Source organism: Rhinolophus sinicus, linkage group LG03 (genome assembly GCF_036562045.2).
Source record: "Rhinolophus sinicus isolate RSC01 linkage group LG03, ASM3656204v1, whole genome shotgun sequence".
NCBI classification, from domain to species: domain Eukaryota; kingdom Metazoa; phylum Chordata; class Mammalia; order Chiroptera; family Rhinolophidae; genus Rhinolophus; species Rhinolophus sinicus.
Window position 1 is genome coordinate 159,745,092 of NC_133753.1, and position 23,818 is coordinate 159,768,909.

General features: G+C 42.9%; 1 long non-coding RNA gene across 1 annotated transcript in view; it reads right to left on the reverse strand.

Moving 5' to 3' along the window:
• LOC141570425 (uncharacterized) overlaps positions 1-5,491 on the reverse strand; it is a 275,111-nt gene extending 269,620 nt beyond the window's left edge. Inside the window, exons 1-3 of the long non-coding RNA XR_012494433.1 lie at positions 5,376-5,491; positions 4,743-4,892; positions 4,113-4,198 (exon numbers count right to left, since the gene is read on the reverse strand). This is a non-coding gene — a long non-coding RNA (uncharacterized LOC141570425). The remainder of the gene's footprint in view (positions 1-4,112; positions 4,199-4,742; positions 4,893-5,375) is intronic.
• Between the last annotated feature and the right edge of the window lie 18,327 nt (positions 5,492-23,818).

A 23,818-nucleotide genomic window follows, 5' to 3' on the forward strand; every position in this document is an offset into this window, starting at 1 on the left:
TTCCTCCAGAAGACGTGCGAGTCATTCCCACAGGTGTCTGTGTCCCGGGTAGCAGCACTGATGCATTCTAGGAAAACCAGACTCTAGCGGAAAGTCTGCATTTCAACACCCACCATATGGACCTTGATTTAGGACAAGTGATGCTGCAGGGACAACTGTTTCCGTCAGCCATTACTTGGGCATCAAACATGCTAAAACAGAGTGTGATGGTTCTGTTGGCAAATTTATGTCTCCAGTTTCTCAATGCCTCAAAGTTCTAATATCTCCCTTGATTATTTTAAAGTGATAATTTTTGTAGCAGCTATCCTCATATTATCTGACAAGGTGAGAATTTAACTCCTTCCAATGACAGAAACGATATCTCAAGGCATTTGTCTCTGACCTAGAAACGGTGGCAACAGAGCTGAGGTGCAGCTTTGGAGCTCTGGGCATCGAGCTCACACTGGAGTGCGACACCACACAATGACCAAAAATGTTCTTTTGAAATGAATTTCCCAAGAGCTAGAACTCTGCTCCTGACTCCCTTGTGGAGCTGCAAAATTGCTTCCTTATCTTTTCACTACCCCCAACCCCCATCCCCCCAGGAAGAATGACTGAAATGATCTTCAGTTTCTCCTTACTCCCTAAAGAAAAATCATTTGCTTAAAGGCATTTTGAACCCTTTCCTATTTAAAATGATATCTCCCTGTGAAACCAAAATAGATCCACCTGGTGTTTCAGTTTAACCCTGGTTGGGGGGCGGGGGGCGTGAGTCAGAATTAAGCCTTTTTGGAGAAAGGACTACTGAGCTTTTACTTATTCGAGCTGGAAAACATGAGATGGTCTCCTGCCAGAAAATGAGAACACATACAAGACAGCACAGTGTCCCCTTGTCTCATAGCATCTGGCACCTCTGTGCTGGGGAGTGGCTCCTCATGGACCCATCATCCTGCGTCATTTCTGGTTTTCTTGTCTGTCTTCCCCTCTACATCCCAAGCACAGCCTAAGTGTCACTCATCTGTGCATTGGCACTGCCTGTCATAGTGAATGACACACCATCATATGGCGTCCACAATGGATCGTACGCAGTCATAAGGCCTTCAATTAAATGAGGGCCTACTTCATACTGGGCATTGTACACATGCTTCAGATAGATATGAGATTACTTAATTTACTCAAAAACCCCATTTTTACATGTGGAAAGGAAAGGATCTGCATTTTCTATATGGACAATTGAAGCTCGGGAGGTTTATTCAACTTACTCAAAATTACATGTCCAGGAAGAGTCAGCAGAGATTCAAGTTCAGACCTTATGACCCCAAACCCCGCCTTTTCCACTCACCACACTACTTCCGAAAGGGTGAGCGGGACTAAGACAGGACGTCAATTCTCCAGCGTGCAAGTAGTATTTGTGGCCAAACTACACCGTAAAGGAAATGCCCACAAGCAAATTCAAACTTCCTTTTGACCTGCGCTATAAAGTTAAAAAATGTATATTTTCATTGGAAAAAAGTCTTCCAAAAGACCAAGGAGGGAAATATTTTGTGTGTTTAGCAAAACGACAATAACAGATTCATAGAGCCCATAACTGAAAGAATGGTCCACAGACCAGCAGTAGTAGCTGGGAGCTTTTCAAAAATTTTAGAATCTCCGGGCCCACTCTACTGGAATCTCCACTTTAATAAAATCAGTGATTCGTATGTGCGTTACAATTTGAGAAGCACTCCCCTTCCCTTCTTAAATCTTCATAGCATGTTCCCCAATTATCCCCTATGCTATTTATCTTGCCATCCCACCTCCTTTCCTAGACTCCAGACAATCTTCCTACGCGTAGCATTTCTGTGACTTCACCCGCGCCCATTAGTATGAGTAGATCCTATACTGCCAGAATTATGGTCGGTCTCCCTAAATGTGACTGTCAGAATGAATACATACAACCAAGCTCGCAGTCATGGCCTAGCCAGGAGGGACTGCACTAAACTGGTTTCCACCACTTGAATCAGTAATTTAAAATCCAAGGGTTCTCAGCCCTGATACATACTAGAATCACCTAAAAACTTACAGAAAACACTGATACCCAGATTCCACCTAAACCCAACTGAATCAGTTTCTAATGCACAATAGAGTTGAGAGCCTGGCCTAGCCTATCAATTAAAGAGTCCTGTGCACAGTAGATCTCAGTAAGGGCTTGTTGAATGAATGGCTCCATTAAATTTGAAATCCCATTACTTACTTATAGTAACATGTACTCTTACTGAGAATCCAGGGATTTCATTCAAGTGACTTATCAAACTGAATTTTTTCTCTCCCTAACTTAACCATGAAATGAATCCTCCTGCCTCTTACTAGAATATTGTGCCTCTAGTATTGTTTAGAAAACTCACAGATGAAAAAAATAAAACATTGGATTTCTTTTCTGGTAGGAGGAGAGCTGGATGTATAGTAAAACACCACCAAACAGTAGTCATGGAGTCTAACTCTGAAGAAAGTGCCCAATGAGTGCCTACTTCGAGCAAAATCACATCCGATCATTTACCATGAAATTGCAGAGTGTAAGGGTCTAACCTTCCCTGTCATGTAAGTGTACACAAGACAGTGCTAATTATGAGATGTTGTGCCTTGGATGTGTGAGTCGTAGTCTGGACTGAAAGCAGGCAGGACTAGCTCGGTGCTGGTGACGATCATCAATATTTGGAGAAGTGCCAAAAGGAGCCCCTCGCCAAAACCTTTACAAGGCAGAAACTTTCTATGCGTGTGTCTCCACAAGCCCTGTGTTAATATGTTGTCATGTTGCCAGGCAGGTGTAACACAGCAATCCATCAGGTGACATAGGAATCTAAGAACCCAAGAAAATGGAACAGGTGTCAGTGAGTTAGTGTCGATAGGGGTACCAGAGAGAGGAAAAATGGGAGAGGGAAGAGGTGGGACCACAGAGGGGCTGTGAGGTAAGGGCTCGCTCCTGGGGGGCCACCTCCCTGGAAACCAGGGGACAATATGGGGAAATGGATGGCCTGGGATGGAAGGAGATTCACAGAATGTTGCAGAGACCAGTGCACCAAAACGAGAGTGAGAAACCTAATTTCCTTGTTAGTTTCCCTAAGGAAAAGCCAAAGGCTGCTTAGATAACTTGAAAAACTTTTGTCTTAGACATCATGCGACCAGTGGGCTTTGCAATCTGTACTTATTTTAAAACTAGTGGCTGTCAATATGCTAAGTGCTAAAAATATGTCCATTCGCCCGTCTCCATTTTATAGATCTGAAAATATTGAAGTCATAAGGGTGTTTCCACCTCTGCCACCAACTTAGTGTCAATTCAAAGGTGAAACTGCTATAATTAGTCCCTTGCAAATGATCTTGACTTTCCTCTATCACCTTCCAAATTCAGGAATACAAAATCTGTTGAAGGGGAACTTGCCTCTCTCAAAAAAACTTGTCAGCTAATTATATTCTTGAGTTGAACAAATCTTGGTCGCTCTTCCTGAAATCAGAAAAATCACTCCTCCCATCCCTGGGGTGCAGATGGAGGGGGTGGGAGTTACTCTTCCTGGATTTTCCACTCAATCCTACCTCTGAGGTCTCTAGACTGACTCTATAAAAAAAAAAAGGAAACCTTTGCTTTTATTGATTTTGTACAGCTTCAGTCCAACACTGACACAGGGAAACTGGCCTTCATACACAACCAAAACTGTTTGTTTGGCAATGCGAACAGAAAACGTCTGAGCTATATGAACAATAGAAAGTGTCTGAACTGAGTGACAGCTCTGATTTCAATTCTGAGCTCACTCTTTTTATACAGATGCTCCTCAACTTACAATGGGCTTACATCCCTATAAACCCATCATAAGTTTAAAACATCGTAAATCGAAAATGCATTTAATACATCTAACCTACCAGACATCATAGCTTAGCTCAGGTTACCTTAAATGTGCTCAGAACACATTATTAGGACATACCCCATCGTAAGTTGAGGAGCATCTGTAATTGCCTCCTTCTCCTTTTCCTCCTCCTCCTCCTCCTTCCTCTCCTCACCAGAAGCAGGAGACACAGATGGGCGTTTTATAGACATGTAGACCCAAAACACAATATCCAGAAAATGCTGGCCACACAATACGCTGTGACGTATCACTGTTTACCCTCGTCATCACGTGGCTCACTGGGAGCTGGGACTCACTGCTGCTGTCCAGCATCACGAGAGAGTATCGTGTCACATCTCAAGAGCCTGTGAAAAGATCAAAATACAAAATTCTAAGTAAGGTTTCTACTGAATGCATATTGTTTTCACACCATTATTAAGTCACACACACACAAAAAATCATGAGTTGAACCATTGTAAGCCAGGGACCATCTGCAGTAGCTACAAAGTCCTGGTTCCTTTGCTGACCTGGCTCATATTATCCTGTTTTCCATGTCAGTTTCCAGCATAAAGTCAAATGACAGCTAACCTTATAGCATTTTTCAGGTCAGAATGATGTCTCCTCTCAACAGCCACATTGGGATTTTGATACAGACACTTCAGGCAGAAGACAAGTCCTACTTAGCATTTTAGTCCAACCTTTGGATCATAAAAGGCATAGAGGATCCTATCTATTTGCCAACACTGATTGAAATGATGGCTTGTAGAGCACCGCTGGGGAAGATTCTGAGGCTACGAACTGGCTCGATGGGAAAGAATGCCATAATCAATAACCAAGGGCCAGGCAGCACCCAGGGGAGTGTATTTGCCAATCCTGTTCCACATGGAGCCATCTGATTGTCAGCATCACCTGAGGAAGTGTACATCGGCCTGGCATGCAGACTTCTGGATGCTCATCCCAGATCCATGGTGGAACTCCTGTGATTTCAGACGATCTCTCTTTGCTTCACTTCCTCCTACAGGAAAACATTCAGTTGACCGTAGTCCCTCTCAGGGGTGCCTGAAGATGAATGGGTTAATTTAAAAGCACTTAGGACCCTATGAAGGAAACACATTACATAAATCCCAAGCGATAGTACCACTATTGACTGGAGCATCATACAAAGAAACAAGTTTCTTAGATTATTGGATTTCCTTGACTGAATTTCAGTCTCTGTGAAGTATGAGTACATTGCTATCATCCATGGATGGCTGAGACAAATTGACCGCTAAGAATACTATGTAGGTTGAAGCTATCATTGAAACGTGTGATGTGCTCTGTTAACATTATCTGGTCAAACCTGTCATGCTGACAAAGAGCACAGTAATGGTGGACATGATCCTTCAAGCACAGACAAGAACGACCTCTTGCTTTCATGCTGTGCGGCCAGTGGAGCCTGGAGCTCCACGGCATGCCTCTGGACCACTGTTCCTGGGGTCATCATCATTGTCCCCAGCCCCCTGAGTTAGCCCAACATTGAAGAAGCAAGGTCACTGGACTCACCAAAAGAGGAATCTGATGGGCTCGGCAGTAGTTTCACAGCAGCAGATACAGGGACTTGTATAGGTGGCACCCTGGACAGGAAGCAGGTATCTGCAATGGCCTAAACCATGTACATATCCCAGGTCTGGGGAGAAGAAGAAATAGGAATAAATCTGTCTTTAAAATGCGGTGTTATTAACACAGTGACAACAATGGAAAGTGAACACATATAATGCAGTGCTGGCTGGAACTGGAGAGATGAAACCCAGGTTCCTGTCCTTGCTCTTCTCTCTACTGGCTGGGCAGGCAACTGGGATGTGTCTCCTGACCTCTCTGTGTCCTCATTGGTACAGGAAAGAATTGAACTAGATCATCTGTCAGCTTCTTCCAGTCCTGACTTTCTGTGAACCCACGATTCTAGTGTTTGGTACCAGGCAAGGTGACAAGCCCCATTAGCAGCACCACCTTTAGCCTTCTAAAATACATAGGATAATTACTTCACCCTGGAGGTGTTCAGCCACAGTAGTGGCATTTGTAGGTGTCAGGGCCACCTGTGGAAAAAAAAGGAGCAATGCACCCTCTTTCGGGAGGGTCTGCTCTGTCCTCTGTTAACTCTAGACCCAGTAAGGCAGGATGGAAAGCCCATCTAGACACCATCAATGATGAGGGTGAACAAGTGGGCCAACATCTGCAACTTCCAATGGGACCACAAACTGAAGAGACCCAAGATACTAAGAGTTCTGCAAACACATATAAGAGATTTGAGGACTGACTACTCCAGAACCGCTGGAGGTGAGAGGTTCCCCTCCGCATACACTTTCTGTTAGTCAAAAGGAATTAAGTAGCAGGAGTTCCCCTGACCTGTCCTCCAATGGACTTCCACTCTATAGGCCTAGAGCTTCAGGAAGGAGGAGGGCAGCCTCTCTCAGTGGGAAGAGGCTCCTTGCCCTCTGCTGGAATAACAATGTGGACAAGGAAACAGACTTCATGACTCCTAGAGACACCATGGAAAACTGCTTTCTGTGGCAAGGATCCCTTTGGGCCACTTTTGGGGCACTAGATCTGGCATTGCTCAAGTTAGGCTCCTGGTAAGTGGCAGTTTAAACAAAGTGAAATGTGATTTAACTAAGCCTTTGGGTAGCACTGCAGCATGACTGGTCTTCAAAAGGTGAAATAACTATAGTGTCAAAACCCTCTAATAAAAGCCCCGAGTCAGCTGATCTACTTCAAACTTTAGAGAATTGTAGTGGCTCTTCACCATTGTTTCTCATTCTGAAGAGCTCTCCTGAACTTTTGATTTCAATCAAGAACTGAAGCTCTCTCTAATTGCTTCAGCATTTAGATTTTTTAAATTTTAAGTGTTTTCAAACTTGATTTTGAAAAACTATTTCCCCATGATCTTCCATAGGGCTTTCATCTAGTAACATGACTACCTGTGGATGTGGGCATGGTGCTTTATGGTTCAAAATGTACTTCCCGGTGACCTAGCTCATACAGCACTCAGAAGGAGGAGACCCTCTCCGTTATCGCCATGTTGCAAATGTAGAATCTGCCTCTGTGAGGGTTGGTGGCCAGGCCCAGCCCAGCTGGATGCTTATTTTGCTCTAAGGATAACTTTGCAAAATTTCAACCCTCTTCCTGTCTCCTGAAAATCCTGGGATGGCTTTGCCAAATAGTCCCATATCAGTGATTATTTATACTTATTTCTGAGAACTACAGGCTGAAAAGGAAGAGCTGCCTTCACAATCAATTTCTCTTTTGAAATTCAAATAAACCTAAAACAAACTCACGATAATAATACAGATTCGATTAGCCAAACATATTACTATAATTGTTTTCTGAAGAAGGGTCAAATAAACACAGGAATCAGTAGAACTTCTTGAAACTTCTGTGTTGGGGATCGGTTGGGCCGGATCTCAACCTACCAGCCAGGCCATCGATGCCCCTATTCAATCTCCTGCTGGCTTTCAAGTCTCATCTCTCCAAGTAGTAAGGGTGCCTCTGACCCACTGAGGCCTCCACAAAGGCTTTCCCCTATTTCATCAAAATCTGGAAAAGAACTGAAAGAATCTGCCATTAGCTTCTTTGTGTGAACACGTCGCTCACCTTCTTACCTCTCCTGAGTGTATTTGATAGTTTAAACTTATTTCTAATATGGAGTAAAAGACTCTTTCTGTTGTTAAATAAATTTTAGGCCTTGGTAGCAGCTGGAGTATTTGGAGGAGTCAGGAGAAGGCAAAGAAGCTTCCCAGGTCCCAGGAAGTGCTTCTGGTTAAGGTCTGTATCTCAGGGCGCACATTCTGACCTGACCCACAGCTGAACGGGCACCCAGTGTTGGATGCTATCCAAGAACAACATGAAGTCAGACCAGTTATTAAAATTTCTGACTTTGGTGTCCCGCTCTTCAAGTTTTACCTGTGTCTGAACTTCAAGAATTCCTGATGCACAAATGTACACATGGACGTTTGTGTGCATATGTGAGTGCATATGTGCAAGGAGATGTAGAATTTTCCAATGTATAAAACTTAAGCCAAATTATTGTTGGGAATAATCATTATTTACAAGTGAAGGAACTGAGAGGCAAGGAAGCTGAAGTGGCATGTTCAAGCCTTGAGAGTAAGTCCCTGAGAAATGAGAGGTGGGTCACCAGTCCCCACCTCTCAGCCCCAAGGCCAGCTTGCACCCCGTCCACTCCTGACTCCTGCCCTAATTGAAGCTCAGTGTTGCTCAGAGTCTCACCAACATACTTCAGTCTTTTTCACATGGGTCGTGACTGGGGTCGATTATTATTCTACTTGGCGATTATTAGGTTAGAAACCATTCGTTTACTCTTCATCAGTCTCTAAGGAAGGACCAAGAAATGCCTCCAGACCTTCTGAGCACTTGCTCAGGCTCCTTTTCTACCCTACACCTCATTATAGGCCCAGTATGATGGCTTTTTTGATGTGTCAACTTGGCTGGGTTACAGTCCCAGTTATTCAATCGAAGGTTAATCTGGGTGTTGCTGTGAAGGTATTTTGCAGATGTAACTGAAGTCTCTAATCAATTGACTTTCAGTAAGGGAAATTATCCTGAAGAATCTGGGTGGGCCTGAGCAATCATTTGAAAGGCCTTCAAAGCAGCGCTGAGACTTTTCTCCCCCACGAAAGAAGAAAACATCTTACATATAGTAGCCTCTGCCCATGCCTGTGAAGTCTAGCTGGTCTGTGATCTTCCAACCCTGGGGTCCTGCCCTATGGATTTCAGACTTGCTTTGCCAGTCTAATTACATAGGATAAGTCCTTGTCATAAATAAGTGGATGGATGGATAGATAGATGGTAGGTAGGTAGGTAGAGATGGAGATAGATAGATAGATAGATAGATAGATAGATAGATAGATAGATAGATAGATAGATAGATGCTAGATATAGATACATAGATATAGATCTCCTACAAGTTATGCTTCTCTGGTTGAACTCTGACGAACACAGATTTTAGTATCAAGAGTGAGGTTTGAACACATGAAGACATGGTTGAACCCTAATATACCCAGGTTTCCCTAGCATCCACTACTGTGAAACTTGAAACAAAACAAAAACAACAGTGAGAATAAAGGAGAGGAAAATGGCCTCATTGTCATTCTTTTCACGGCCTGAAACAAGTTTAGGAGTGATTTATATAATTGCTAAATGATATTGTAAAGAGAAAGCAATTACAAATCCAATAGCTACTTTTTCTAAGCCTCCACATCCTAAAAATGTAGAGTGCCCTACCTCAGAAAAAAAAAGTCTACTTCATTAAAATGCCAGTGAATCCTGTTAGAAGTTACATCCTAACAAGCTGAATCATTCCTCAACTGAAGGCAGAGGTGTGGTCATAATCAGGAAGTCTCCACCAGCTGGCAGGTAGAAAGATCTGATGACTGAGTTACTCAGGCTTCTGGTGCCTGCCTTTCCCACTGTAATTTCATCTCTAAAGCTCTCTGACCAGGTGTCAGGGCAAGAGCTTGGTTTCTGTCTTCGTGGTTCTCACCGCCATTCACATCAAGATGACCCAACCCACTGCCCTGGAAGTCACTCAACTAACAGATTTTTATTGACTTACTCTGTCCGGGTACTTTTGCCCTCAATAGATAACTATGGTTGGAGAAACATTATTTTTCGTTTCCTTTCATATACGTTTTACTTTATTTCCTTGTTTTACCTTAATATATAAATAAGTAAATCATTTCAGAATCTAGTAAATATTATGACAAAAATGAAATTACATCATGGAGTGGAAGTGAGGCAGGAGGCAGGAGAGGCCAGGGCAGGACTCTCTAATGAGCTCAGGCCTGGAGCTCAGGCTGCAGGGCGACCACGTGCAGTGTGGGAGACGGTAACAGTTGCCACAAATCCTTCCCCTCCCTCAAGAGGTGAAGTCTATCTCTTTGCCCTTGAATCTGGGCCAGACAAATGACTGGCTTTTACTGAGGGAATGTTAACAAACCTGATGCAGAGGCTTGAAAGGGGTGCATATATCAAGGACCACTGTCTTGCTTCTCCTAAAAACCCTGGGACTGCCAACACATAAAGATGCCTGGGCCAGCCTGCTGGGTGACAAGAGACACTTAGCCAGTTGTCCTGGTTGACAGTCTGACAACCACCTGAACCACCTGCTCGTGAATACACGCTCCCCACTGAGACGAGCTGAGCCAGCCGGGCCTCGAAGGACCACCAGGCCGATCCACAGACTCATGAGCTAAATAAGCGGTTGTTGTTTTAAACCATTAAATTGTGGGGTGTTTGTTAGATAGCAAATGCCACTGATACATGGGGGAACTGGGTGCTCACTTGTTACATTTGAGATGGGGTCTAGGGAACTGTCTCCTCAGCGTTCAGTGTTACGCATACCTCCATGCTATTTCTGACTTACTCTTGGCAGGCCGTTCTCTATGAGGGGCTCATGTTTCTGTGTGTCTTGCAAGCAGAGTCACTGACTGTCTTTGTTCTAGGATATCGTTTTCAGGATTTTTGTTTAGTGAACAGTGTCAGAAGATAGAGATTTTGTGGCCCTTCAGAGCATAGGGCAAGCATGCTTATTACCCACTGTAAAAACTGTGAGTTCTGTAGGGTCAGAGGTCCTCTCCTGTCACATATCCCATGTGCAGGTGTCACCTGTCCTGTTTATATCACCCTATGAGAATTGGCGTTTGGAGAATGGATACAAGAAATCACCAATATGCTGGCCACTGCTACGGCCATGAGTGATAGAGTCTGATGTCTGTCTCATCGGCGCCTCCGGTATTCTGTCAGCACCCACGACCTTGTGGCAGGCTCACTTGTTAAATTGCAGGAGGGCAAAATCTCAGACCTTTCTCAGTTCTTGACACCAATTAATCAAAACTTACGTATGCAAAACTATTAGCCAAACTCAAAGGGGATGCTGCGTGGTGTCTGTAAAGGTCCATTTCTCTGCAAATTACCCTGGAAAAGTACATTATGTGCCTGTTCCCAGGAACTCTAGGGCAGTGACATCTGTACACATCCTTCTTTTCCCTTTAAAGGACACAGGATAAAGGCATGAAGCCAAATCTATTTTTTTTTTAAATTGTTAAAGAAAAAGGAAATGGTTGGCTAGATACAGATACCGTGTTTCCCCCAAAATAAGACCTAGACGGACCATCAGCTCTCATGTGTGTTTTGCAGCAAAAATTAATATAAGACCCGGTCTTATTTTAATAATGTAAGAATGGGATATAATATAATATAATATAATATAATATAATATAATATAATATAATATAATATAATATAATATAATATAATATAATATGATATGATATAATACCGGGTCTTATATTAATTTTTGCTGCAAAACACACATGAGAGCTGATGGTCCGTCTAGGTCTTATTTTCGGGGAAACACTGTATAAGGACACAGAGCTTTAAAAGCAAAAGAAAAATATAGCCAGTTTCTCCATTTCCTGCTTTCTCTGTCCCCCACCCCCAGCACTCAGCAAAAAGGAAGCTGACCTGAGCACCGGAGCAGTCCTTGTACAAATTCCATCACGAGAGCACAGAGACCCAGAAATCAATGAAGCCAAAAACACTTTTTAGGTCTTGATTATAACAGTTAGAGAAAAACAATCATAGTTCCTGCTCTACTGGCTACACACACAGAACTTTGCAGGCATCCTGGCACTTTAACACAATTCAAAACTCCGTTTTCAGAGCAAGAGAGACTTATATATTTCTTCTTAACCCCCGTGTCCTCAATTCAGCATTTCCAGCAGGATGCTGTGTCTGTACGTTTAATTCGTCCTCAGGTTTGTCAGATAAGCCACTGGTCTCACACTAGAACATGTTGAGAAGAGAACTGATGGAGGAAAGATGCTGAGTCTCTCAGATGGAACCCCTTAAGGCATCAATTAAGGCTGCTGGGATGTCCTACAGATGAGCAGTTACTTACCCAGAGTACCTGAGCCACGCTGAGCCCCTGAGGTGAACTTCCAGAAAACGTCCTTGTCTTCTTTGGGTAAATGTTTTGGAGCTGATATCTTTTTCTTTTCCCACAAGGCCCAGATTCTGCAGGACACGGCCCATCCTCCTGCTATGTCAGCCATAAGGTACTAATTCCTCCAAGTATATGTGGAATGGTGGTTTTCAACCCTGATTGCTCAATAGAAACACCTAGAAAGCATTTGTTTCCTTTTTTTAAAAATGCTGATTTCCACAAGTCCACACCAGGCCAATTAAGTTAGAATCTCAGTGGGAGCCAGGAATGAAAACCTTGTTAAAGCATAACATAAAGATACCACTTTGGGCACATAAAAATAAAACCAAATGGCCTTGTGCCCAAATCCATTCTATTCTAGAGGGGGCATTAAGGTGAGTTTGAGATACTTATTTATTTAGCCGGAATTGAAGATCAGGATTCTCATTCAATCAATACTTATTTTGTTGATCACTTGATAAATGTCAGGTACTAGCCTCAAGGAGTCGCAATCCACAGGGGAAGACAGACAAGAGAACCAGCAACTTGAATACCTGGGAGCAGGAAGTGCCGAAGGCTATCAGAGCACAGGGAGGGCTGCCCACCCTTCACTTGGGGAGCACATGTCTTTCTGCTCCAGCCCCTTCAATCCTTGGCCTCCTCAGCCTTACCCCTGCACCCCAATGCTCGGTGACTGTGGGGTCTGGGAGCTAAGGGGATCTTGATATCTGCAACCATTCACCAAAGCTCATGGCTGCTTTTACTAAATCTTGTGAGCAACTGAATAGCTTTTTCCTCTGTGATTTAAAACAGAGGTTTCCAGAAAGAACAGGAAAAAACAACGGACATTCCTAAACCAGGAGATTACATGGAAATTCGGAACTGACACATTCTGAGTGAATTTCAAGCTAGAGAGCAGGCTGACGAAATGGGCCCCTGACATCACGTACGGAGCAAGCCAGTGCCACAGCAAAACCTTTTATGGAAAAATATCTGCCCAGAGCAGAGCTGCCAGGGAGCGCACGCAAAAATCAGAGCTAGGGAAAACAAGAGCACGTTCAGACCTTGCACTACAAAATGTGGGGGACGTGTTACTTGTTCTTAGGAGATGGGTAGTAACTGTCTTCAGCCACATTATCAGGCAGTGTAACTTGCTGGGGGGGGGGGGGTTTCTTTTGTTTTTCCATGTGCTATCAGCATCCTCCATGAAACGGAGCTTACAGATGGAAGTCCTTTCTCGGAATGCTGAATCCCGTAAAGCATTTTTTGTTTTTCTGGAATAAACACTGCTGCGTGTGCCCTTTATCCTGTGTTGTGACTAGGAGAGGACACGGACTTGAGCATCAGCTCCATGACTCCACAGCCACAGAGTTTTAAGAAAGTCATTTAACCTCGCTGGATACTTCCATCCCTGCTCTGTGAATTGGGGGTGAGGATCATGGGATTATTGCAGAGATTGCACGAAATGATGCACGTAAAGCTTTTAATTCAGTGTCTGGCACACAGTAGATATTCAGAAAGAGGTGGTGTCGGTGTCTCCACAATCGAAATCCACATTTGGAAGGGAATATCATACAGCAACTTTGAATTTCTGGCTTCCTGCAGCAGTGTCCTACGTGTTTCTCCTTAGCTAATAAATAAAAAAGAAAAAATCCTGCATTTAATAACAGTATCTCCCACATCGACACTGTGTGACTGGGGCTGAGCAGATATGGGATAGTATCAGGAAGCTGACACACCAACACCCAGCTCCCTCACACGCTGCCAAACTGTAAAATGTCTGTAATATCCTGTTGCTGCGTATCTATTTAGATGCTTCAAACTTACCACTTTTAAGTTTTGAAAAAAACAGAGAAAAATATGACTTCCCCTCAACTTAGACAATATTCTTTTATTTCGAAACCTTTTTCTAGAGTCAGGCCCACCAATGCGAAGTGAGGGAAATAAGGAGGGAGGGAGGTGGAAAGAGGTGAGATGATGAGACTAAGGATTCTTTAAGATGCATCAAAGACAAAGAGAAGGAGTCTGGATGCAGGCTCCCTGAATGAGGGCACATCTGGGTACATGAGTCTTCAGAGCTTACAGACAAGTCAAGGAAAGCTGCCCCAGGCTGAGGGAGTTTAAAATCTCACGCGCTCAACTCAAGAGCCAGCATCTATTTCTTCACATCTTCAGAACGGCTCTTCTTGGTGCAGAAGAACAAACTCGGACCATGTACTGAGAGCAGCTCTGACAGGGACCTCCAACAGTTCACTGTGTTTCCAGAAATCAAGCTCCTATGTCCTCAGTTCCCAAGATAAATGGAACCATTTGAACTTGTTCAGCAGGCATCGTGAGGATACAAAATTGGATGTGGGAAGTACCTTCTCTTCACCTTTCATCTTAACCTTGTTCTTTGCTACTGACTAGGGAGTGGTAAATTTAGACAGTACTCTTTTTCCTGATTTATCTTAATTGAACACATTGCAAGCACTGAGCTAACTCCACATTTTCTTTGAAAGATTGGAGGCTACTTCGGAAATGCATGTCACTTCAAAAGAACATACAGGCACTCAAGAGGTCTGCCATGTTTTTGATCCCCGAAAAGTGAACACAAAAGGGAAAATATTATAGAGAGATATTGAAGAACCAAGAGAAAGAAAGAATTAAGAAGTCCTTGTGTCTATCATAAACAGGACCATTATAATTAGTGAATTAACTTGAAGGATTCAAGGCTATAAGTCATGAAAACAGATACATCTTGCCATAAATGTGCTATTTTAATTTAAATCTAGAAAAGCACATCTACTCATCAAGACCTTTCCATTGGGTATGGGTCCATTAATTCAAGCTTCCCATTGTCCTTCTTGCTAAAAAAAAAAAAAAAAAAAAATGCATGTTTAAGACGCATCTCTCTAGTAAAGACTGCTGACTCTTCTTCCAATTCCATTCTCTCCTTCTCTGTAATAAAAGGATTCTAGCTCAGTGTGTTTCTGCCCTAACACCATACATTTTCCAGTCTCTTGCAGTTAGGCATGATCATATGACTGAGTTTTTGTCAGTAGAGTGATTTTTAAGAAGTGATGGGTTTGTAATAGTATTTGCAGAAGGCATCTGGGCCGACGCTTAAGATAGGGGTACGCCTTCTCAGAGCTTGCTGTCCTCTTCTGATTCCAGAGCCCATAACAATAAGGCCTTAAGGGTCCACAGGTCAAAATAATGAAAAACCTGGACCCCTGAATGATTGCACAAGCACACTTCCCTTTGACCTAGAATGCTAACTTGGGCTTACTATATAGAAAAACAAACAAGCAAATGAAATTCTATCTTCTTTAAGCCATTGAATTTTGTGAGGTCTTTTTGTTCAACAACCTTAGTCTTTCCCTCACAATCTAATCATCAATCACGTCCAGTTTTATTTTCGTAATATGGAGTAAGAACTTAGAATCTATCTATCTATCTATCTAATCTATCTATAACAATCTGAGGGTAGAATCCATCACATCTTTATGACTTTGCCTTCATTTTTTTACAGATGTCTCACCACATGTTAGTTGAGAGTTTTAAAGGTATGTTGTTGTTTTTTCAAATCTTGACAGAGCATTCAATTGTTTGCATAGAAGTAATTCTCTTCATTTTCAGATTAAGGTTTCATCCTTTTAAAGTAATATCTTATTAAATTCGTATCTACAGCACAGCACAGCTGGCATACACACGTTGCGGAACACGCTGACCCTCAGTGTATCAGCTAGCCATTGCTTCATTACGAACCATCCTCAGACTCACACTTCTGCAGTCAGCACTTCAGGCTGGGCTCTGCTGAGCTCCTTCATGTGTCAGCGGCAAGTGAGCTGGGCAGCTCTGCTTCTGGGGGTCGGCAGAACACTGGCAGACGACCTGGGTTTGTTCAATGAGCCACAGTGTAAGGCCCCTTGAGGTCTCTTGTCTCTTCTGCCACATTCGACGGTTCAAAGCAAGTCCCAAAGCCAGCCAAAATTCGAGGGTAGGGGAATGGACTCTACCTCTTGATGGGAGAAAATGCAAAGTCACATTGCAAAGGGACATGGGTACGCAGAGGGAGTAAATTATGAACGTATTTTATAAACAGTCTTCCACACCTGGCCAATGTACAACCAGAGGGGTGGGAACAGAAAAGAATGAGCATACCTCAGGAGTAACCCACTACCCAAGAGTGTGCCAACAGGTGCCAGTGTGTTAGTCCGTATGCTTTGCGGGGAGAATGAAGGTCACCTGCTGTTCTAGGAAAACCATGAAGCGGACACCGTGAGAGAACTCCTGCTATTCCCCAAGCTTGAGAGGCTTTTAGAGCAAGATGGACTGCTTGTAACTTCAAGTTACAAACATTTCTGGGTAAGAACGACGTGGCAGAGAAAGCTGGGTGTTGCTTACCAAGTGTCCCACGGGCGTCCGACCTTCCTCCCCATCCTGCAGTTATACTGAGGTCATGTGACCAGTTCTGGACTATGTTACTTCCGGGCTGAAACGGCCCTCACTTCCCTTTTAGCAGTGACCTTGAAGCCTACATGTACCAGATGGTGCAGCAATAAGAGTAAGGAGGGCCACCCAATCTAGATTGAGCTTTACATGAGTGAGAAACGACCCTGTGCTGCTTCACCCCACTGAGGTTTCAGGATTTACTTTATACAAAATATATGCAAGTCTATGCTGATTTAATCAAATGGAAAAGCTCAGTTGAAAATGCACAAGGACCTTAGGGAGACAAGAACAATCTGGGGAGCGCATCCAGGCTCAAGAATCAGAAGTTAATCATTAATTCATGGAGTTCTTGAGATTCTCAGGAACACAGTTACAGTCCCAGAAAGGAACTAGATTTTTTTTTTTTTAAAGAGAGTTCTTTGACAAGCTCCACATTCTCCAAGCCCCAGCAAAAGAATGCCCAGTTACCCCCAACTCTAGACCCTTGGCAGGCAGTGTTTGAGGGGAGGTCAGTTCCTGTAGTAGGCAGGAGGGGTACAGTGTGTCTATATTTATTTTAGTCTGAATAAACACCATTACTCAGGACCACTGGATTCTGACTCAATCTATAGACCACCCACCATTTCCCCAAAGAGAAACAGGGAGGGACCTGGTTTCAGATCAATAGACTGGGAGTAGGAAAAATTCCAGCTGCACCAGGAACCCACTAACTAGGAACCTGATCTCACTCCAACCTCAGCCGCTGACAGGCATGCAACTCACAGCCAGAGCTCCCTGACTGCAGGAAAGACCGTGGTCAAACCCTAACCATAAAAGTTCCAGACCCAGCGTTCAGAGGAGAACCTCAGGAAGGCAGATGGTTCATTCAGGTATAAGTGGGCTCTGCTTCCCAGGATGCCTGCTTCTCTCTGTGGGTAGGGAGGGTGAGTGTTGACTTCATTATCACGACAATTAGAATTCTAAAAAAGCAGATAAATGAGTGTGTCCACACGGGGTCATAATGATGCAGCAATTATTCTGAGACACTGAAGCTAAACACACATTTAGAAACATTTGTAAGTCCTCTGGGGTTTGAGCTTCTTGCATCCCCAGGACATCACTGGCGATGACGTCTCTCTAAATCTATAAGATCACCCCCCACCCCCAGTCCCCAAGCCTGGTAAATTGGTGCAAATGAGGAAAGGATTTGCTATAATGTACATAGGTTAACAGAGGTCTACAATTACCGAAAGGGAAATAGTTGAGGCTTGGGTTGGAGCAGAGGAGGATTAAGCAGAGAAGATAGTAACAACTAATGAGATGGTGTAAATGATCCAATTCTTACACATTTGGAATCAGCAATCTGGATGCTTTTCTGACATGAGGCATCATGATTGGTGCTACAGTGCTGGTGACCTAACATCATAAATTGTACCTAAATGCTCCTTGCAAGAAATGCCAGCGTCCCTTCTCCCAGGGGTATTAATGGAAACATCTAACAACTGCCCCATCACAGGCCATAGTGACTAAAATACAAGCAGAGACTCAGGCACAGGCATGCACCAGTCCGAAGGACCGCCAGCCTCAAACCCCAGGCAGCTCCCAGGCGGCTGCCTTCTTCACAAATCCCGGCACCACACTGCTGGCCCTCTTACTGCCTCGCCCAGCTCCATCACACTAGCTTTTCAAAAAATTGGTTTTACCCCACTAAAATTGGAAATATCAAAACCACTTTCTAAATTGAGAGGGACACATGCCAGGTAATTTTTTTTTACCTTTTGCGTGGCCCCCCTGGCATATCCACCTCTCTGGAGAACCTCGGTTGGTGGCTGAAATGGTAAGGATCTGGCGGGCAACTGAGTACCCTGTGACACTGGGGATGCTGTCAGACCCACGGCCCAAATCCTTCCCAGGCCCCACAATCCATCTCGATGCCACTCAGACAAGGTCTTCTCTGATACCTTGCCCAGAGGAAACCTCCCAGAGAAGCTTATCTGAAGTTTTCTCATGGCATCTACCACATTCTTCCTTTTAAAAATGCCTTTCCTCTCCTATCAGACTTCAAACTCCAAGAAGGCAGGGCTCACACATATTTAATCTTTGGATCTCCACCAAGGCTGGGATGGTGCCGTACACCTGACCAAATAACTGAGTGCCAGTGGCACAAGTCCAACCTGGAGAAGAGGAGAAGGAATGGAGGGGAAGCTGAGGCAGAAGAGATGCTGAGGTGGGGGAGGGGAAGGGAGGAGATTCATGCTTAAGGGTCAGGAGTAGATGAGCACAGACTTGGTGATGCCCAGGGCACCAGTGGACGGGGTTGTGACTCTGACTTTGGGAGGGGTGCTCCCAGTTTCCCCTTCTGAGAAATCTGATAGCATCCCTTCCACAATTTCCCACCTCCCTTCCCCCTTTACTTTTCTAATGTAGCATGCCGCGACACCTGTAGAGTATGTCTACCACAGGTCAGCACTTACAGGACACAAAATTAAATCAATGTGTTGTGTGTGGGATACCTACTATTTAAGGCACTATTAACTACAAGTCATGGCGCTTATAGATTTTACTAATTAATCATGAAATGAAACAGAAGTTTTCCAACCTGGGAAACTATCAGATTCATTCCACGTAACACTCAGAAATGAATGTCATCATTTCAATGAACATTTTCTTGGACAAGCACACCTGTTTGTGAGTAAAAGCTGTTAGATACACAACGTTCTCAAGAGTCTGTGAAAATGGTATACTCACACACTGCTGGTGGGATTGTCACCAGCGATATGACTTTTTGGTTATAAAAACAATCATACATTTGAGCACATAATTCCAATCCTGAGACTATGTTCTATGACAATAAATCAACAGAAGAAAAAAGTATGTGTTACAGTGCCATAGTTAGTACTGTAAAATGGAACCCATACAAATGTCAAGAATAGGTAAATGATTTCATACCTTTATTGTATTATGCACCTATTATAATGTATTATGCATCTATTAAAAATGGGTGTTGGAAATCTGTGGATATATGAAATATTTATAAATAATACTAGATGAAAAAAGCATTCTTCAAAGTTTGATGACGACTACAGGTATAACTGCAAAAATCTGTGTGCATATGGACCAGAACAAAAAGATAATGAAAAAGATAACTAGATGTGTTAGGATAATGGATCTTTTTAACTTAATGCTATTAAAAATAGGGATGCTATTTGGCCAGTATTCCACAGGGAGGGAAGGAGAGACGTGAGAAGGTAAACGAAAGGCTAAAGGGGAAAGACAGATTTTAACCAGAACAAGAGAAAATGCACCAACGATACAGTTCACATTCTCAGAGCTGCAATTTATGTTTGGCATTGAGTATTTTCAATAAAGATAATGATTAGATAATGTGTAATAGAAAAGCGAGCTAATGAATGAAAGCTATTTATTCAGAAAAAGCCTTATTCATGGATTCTTGCCTCTTAGCAAATTATACGCTTGCTTGACTATATGAGATATTTAAGAAGAGGAAAAAAGAAATTTCAACATACAACAAAAATGTGTTTGGGGTGGGTGCTCTGGCTGTGGCCCTGCCATAAATCAGCTGCGTGGAGCTGAGCAAGTGACAAGAGCCCCGGTCTCAGTTTCTCCACGTATAAAATGAAGGGCTGAACTACAACTCTGAGGGCCCCTGAGCTGTACATCTCATGAAACTGGGAAAGCTCCTCTTATCTCGGGAACTTGATGCAGGGCATGGAAACAGCTCTGCATTCCATTTACCAATGGCCAGAGACTCGTGAGAAGAGTTATACAGCAGACCTGTCTTTGGGGGTCCTGACCTCACTAAATTATAGGTTATCACCACTAACAGTAATTCATTCATCAAATTATGTGGTGCTTATGGCCTCTTAGATGCTACCGATGCATATTAACTCATTTAATTGCTACAACCACTGTAGGATGTAGGAAATACTATGTACTCATTTTACAGATGAAGAAACAACTGAGGCACTTACAGGTTAATAATATCCCAAGGTCACTCAGCTGGTAAATGGCAGAGTCAGGACTGAATTCCAAGCGGTCTAACTCCAAAGTCCATGTTCTTAATTATGATGGGATTGGCTGGGATGGTGCTTTCTGTTCATCTGATACCCCCTCCCCCCAAAACACACACACACACACACACACACACACACACACACACACACACACACCCCTCCAGCCAGGAGCTTCCACATTCATAGGAAGGAAGAAAGGCTCAAACATAGAACTGCAAGAGCATCCTGCCTTAAAAATAGCTCAGAATACTCCAATGTTATCACTCACCTTGGTGTTAGATGATCCCTGATAGGTGCTTGTGGATGAACTTCATTTACCCCTGCTTTCTGTACGGCTGCCATTGAGAATAGATCCTGTAGAATTTGGACTAAGAGGAAAGGGGAGATAAACAAGATCAAATGCTCTCGAAAGCGGGCCATCCCAGGACACATGCTCAAATACTGAACCCTTCCCCAGCATTCACCCCAGGCCTGGTCCCATCGGGGTCCCCAGAGTTCTTCCTACCACGCCTCGTGCTTGGTGATTATTCTCTCCCCTGAAGCCAGAGGGAGGGATTTAGCAAATACTTGGAATAAATATACAAACCAGGGAAAAATAGATTCTACAAAGATAGAATTTGGTAAAGGTTCTGTTTACCTGGTTTTGCTCAATCTGGGCAACTTTTGGAAAGAATCTTTTGGGAAAAAGAATCATTTCTGATTATAATAGTAATATCTGCTCATTATAGATATTTTAAGTAATACAGAAAAATATATAAGGAAAAGAAATACCTACAATAGACCCACCACTGTTAACAATGTGGTGCATATCTGCTGATCTTTTTTCTATGCATTTTTGTATATTTTTCATATAAAATTGGGGTATTACTCAGTAGACTATTTTTTTTTTTTCACTTAGCAGTATAGCGTCAGCTATAATGGCTACATGGAATTATATATAGGTAGCAGGATGAAAAAATAAGTATGTGAAAAACAAACCTGGAAGTGTGTACTCTGCCTTCTAAGTATGGGGGGTTACATAATTTCTGTCAGTGGAGAAATTATTAGGGGGGTGTGAAAGTAATGGAGGTTTTCGCAATTATTTTTAACCTTTTAAACTGCAATTACTTTTGCACCAACCTAATATATAACTGTCATTCCATTTGCGAACACTGGTTGAAGAGCTAGAAAGTCAAATCTAATCCTTGGTCTGGAGCTGACCACATCAGCCTAGACAAGGCCGTCTCAGAACTATGCTTCTCTTCCTACCGAATCCTTGCTTCAACTCTCCTTTCACAGGTGTAAGACTTGCATCTCCCACCTGCCTGTTCCTGCTCCCTTTCCCTTTGTCCTGCATAGGAATTTCTCCCGATATGTTTCTAAGACAGTTAATCCTCTCTTGGTATCTGTTTCTGGGGGGACCTGACCTGACAGATCACCCATCCACCAAATATGAAAGCAGTTCTCAAAAATTATATTTATAAGACATATATAAGGATAGGAAAAAATAGGATGTAATGCTCTGGAAAACGCCAGTATTCTAAATGTACCTACATAATCCTAGTGTTCTTTTTTAATGACATAGGTGTGTATGTGTGTGTGTGTGTGTGTAAGATTCTTCACACATACACATTACAACATTGAGTGGTTATTTCTGGATGAATGGATTATGAGAGTTTGTTGCTGCTTCTTTACCCTTTTCTTTATTTTCCAATGTTTCCATAATGAACATTATTACCTTTATAATCAGAAACAAAGATAAAGTCCACACATATACAAAGTACCCATAAGGTCCCTCTGAGGTTGGATGCTGTCTGAATGAAGCCCACAGGCTGGCCTCCACTTTGGAGGTCGATACACAGTAGGCAGGCACAGCTAAGCTGCAAGAAATACAGATTGTAATGTTCACGCTCAACGGCTTCAAAAATATGCTTGGCTGATTCCAGATGTTTTCAAAATCCAAACTACATTTAGGAATCTTGATGGAGCTTCAGAAGGAAACAAAACAGATGGAGTGCCCATCCTACCGAGCATTGCTTGTTTTAGTTTCATTACATTTAAAAGAAATTTCTACCAAGTCAGTATTTCCCCAAATTACTTCATTTTTCATTTTATTACTTATCTGGTAAGCAAGAATGATGTCTTCTCCTTCGCCTTGAAGGACAAGAAACTTTCCTAAGTCTGCAGAAGGGATGCCAGGGGACACTGAGCTGGCATGGGGGACACCCGCCGTGCTTTCGCCAGCCATCCTCACACTTGCCCTCTGTCCGTCTATCATGCAGATGCCTCCGTGTTTGCTGTTCTCTTTTTCTTGTTAAAGAATAGCTGGCATGCAATATTATATTAGTTTCAGATGTACAACATAGTGATTCAGCATTGATATATCTTATGATATACTCACTACACTGTCCAGGGACCATCTATCACTGTGCAAAGTTATCATGCTATAATTCACTATATTCCCCTTTACCCTTTTCACCCATCCCTCCTCACCCCCTGCAACCATTAGATTGTTCTTTGTTGCTATGTGTCTGTCTTTTTTGTTTCTTTGTTTTGTTGTTTTAAATTCCACATATAAGTAAAATCATGCAGTATCCTTTCTCTGTCTGACTTATTTCATTTAACATAATGCCTTCTAGGTCCATCCCTGTTGTTGCAAATGGCAGGATTTCATTATTTTTCATTGCTGAGTAATATTCCATTGTATATATGTATCACATCTTCTTTATCCACTTATTTGTTGATGGACACCTAGCTAGCTCCCATCATAACCAAGGCTATTGTAAATATTGCTGCAATGAACGTAGGGTTCCATATAATTTTTTTGAATTAGTGTTTTCATTTTCTTCAGATAAACATCCCAAAGTGGAATTGCTGGATTGATTGACAGTTCTATTTTTCAGTTTCTTGAGGAATCTCCATATTATTTTCCATAATGGCTGCACCTATTTGCAATCCCACCAACAGTGCACAAGGGTTCGCTTCTGTCCACATCCTCGCCAACACTTGTTATTTGTACATCAAAGTGTCAGAACAGCGTAATACCACCAGCCACACAATAGTAAGAACTGACATTTACCGGATGACTACTTTTGTCAGGCAGTGTTCTAAACATTTGCCATATATTAAATAGCTCACTGAATCTTCACAAGAATCCTGCAAGGGAAGTACCGACCCCAACCCCATTTAACAGGATGCAGCAGTGTCGACAAGTAAAGCGACTTTGCCAGAATCACAAAGCAGTTCAGTGTATGGTGGAGCAGGAGTTTGAACACAGGAAGTCACAAAGGAAAAATGAAATCAAGAACAAAATACAAGTACGCAGTTCAGGTACACAGCAGCTGTCCTTGACGGAAACGAGAGCTGAACAATGCTAGATAAGCAGCAGGGGAAGTGCGATTCCACTTGGGAGCAAATCAGTCAAAATAGACAAAAGGATGTAAACTTAACAACACAAGGAAGTCAAGCATAGGCCACCAAATACTGAGAGAAAAACAGGTAAAGCGATACACATGCATGAAGCGACAGGGCCGGGGGGTGTAGCTGAGCAAGTCCAAGAAGCCACCCCGTTCTGCTGTGGA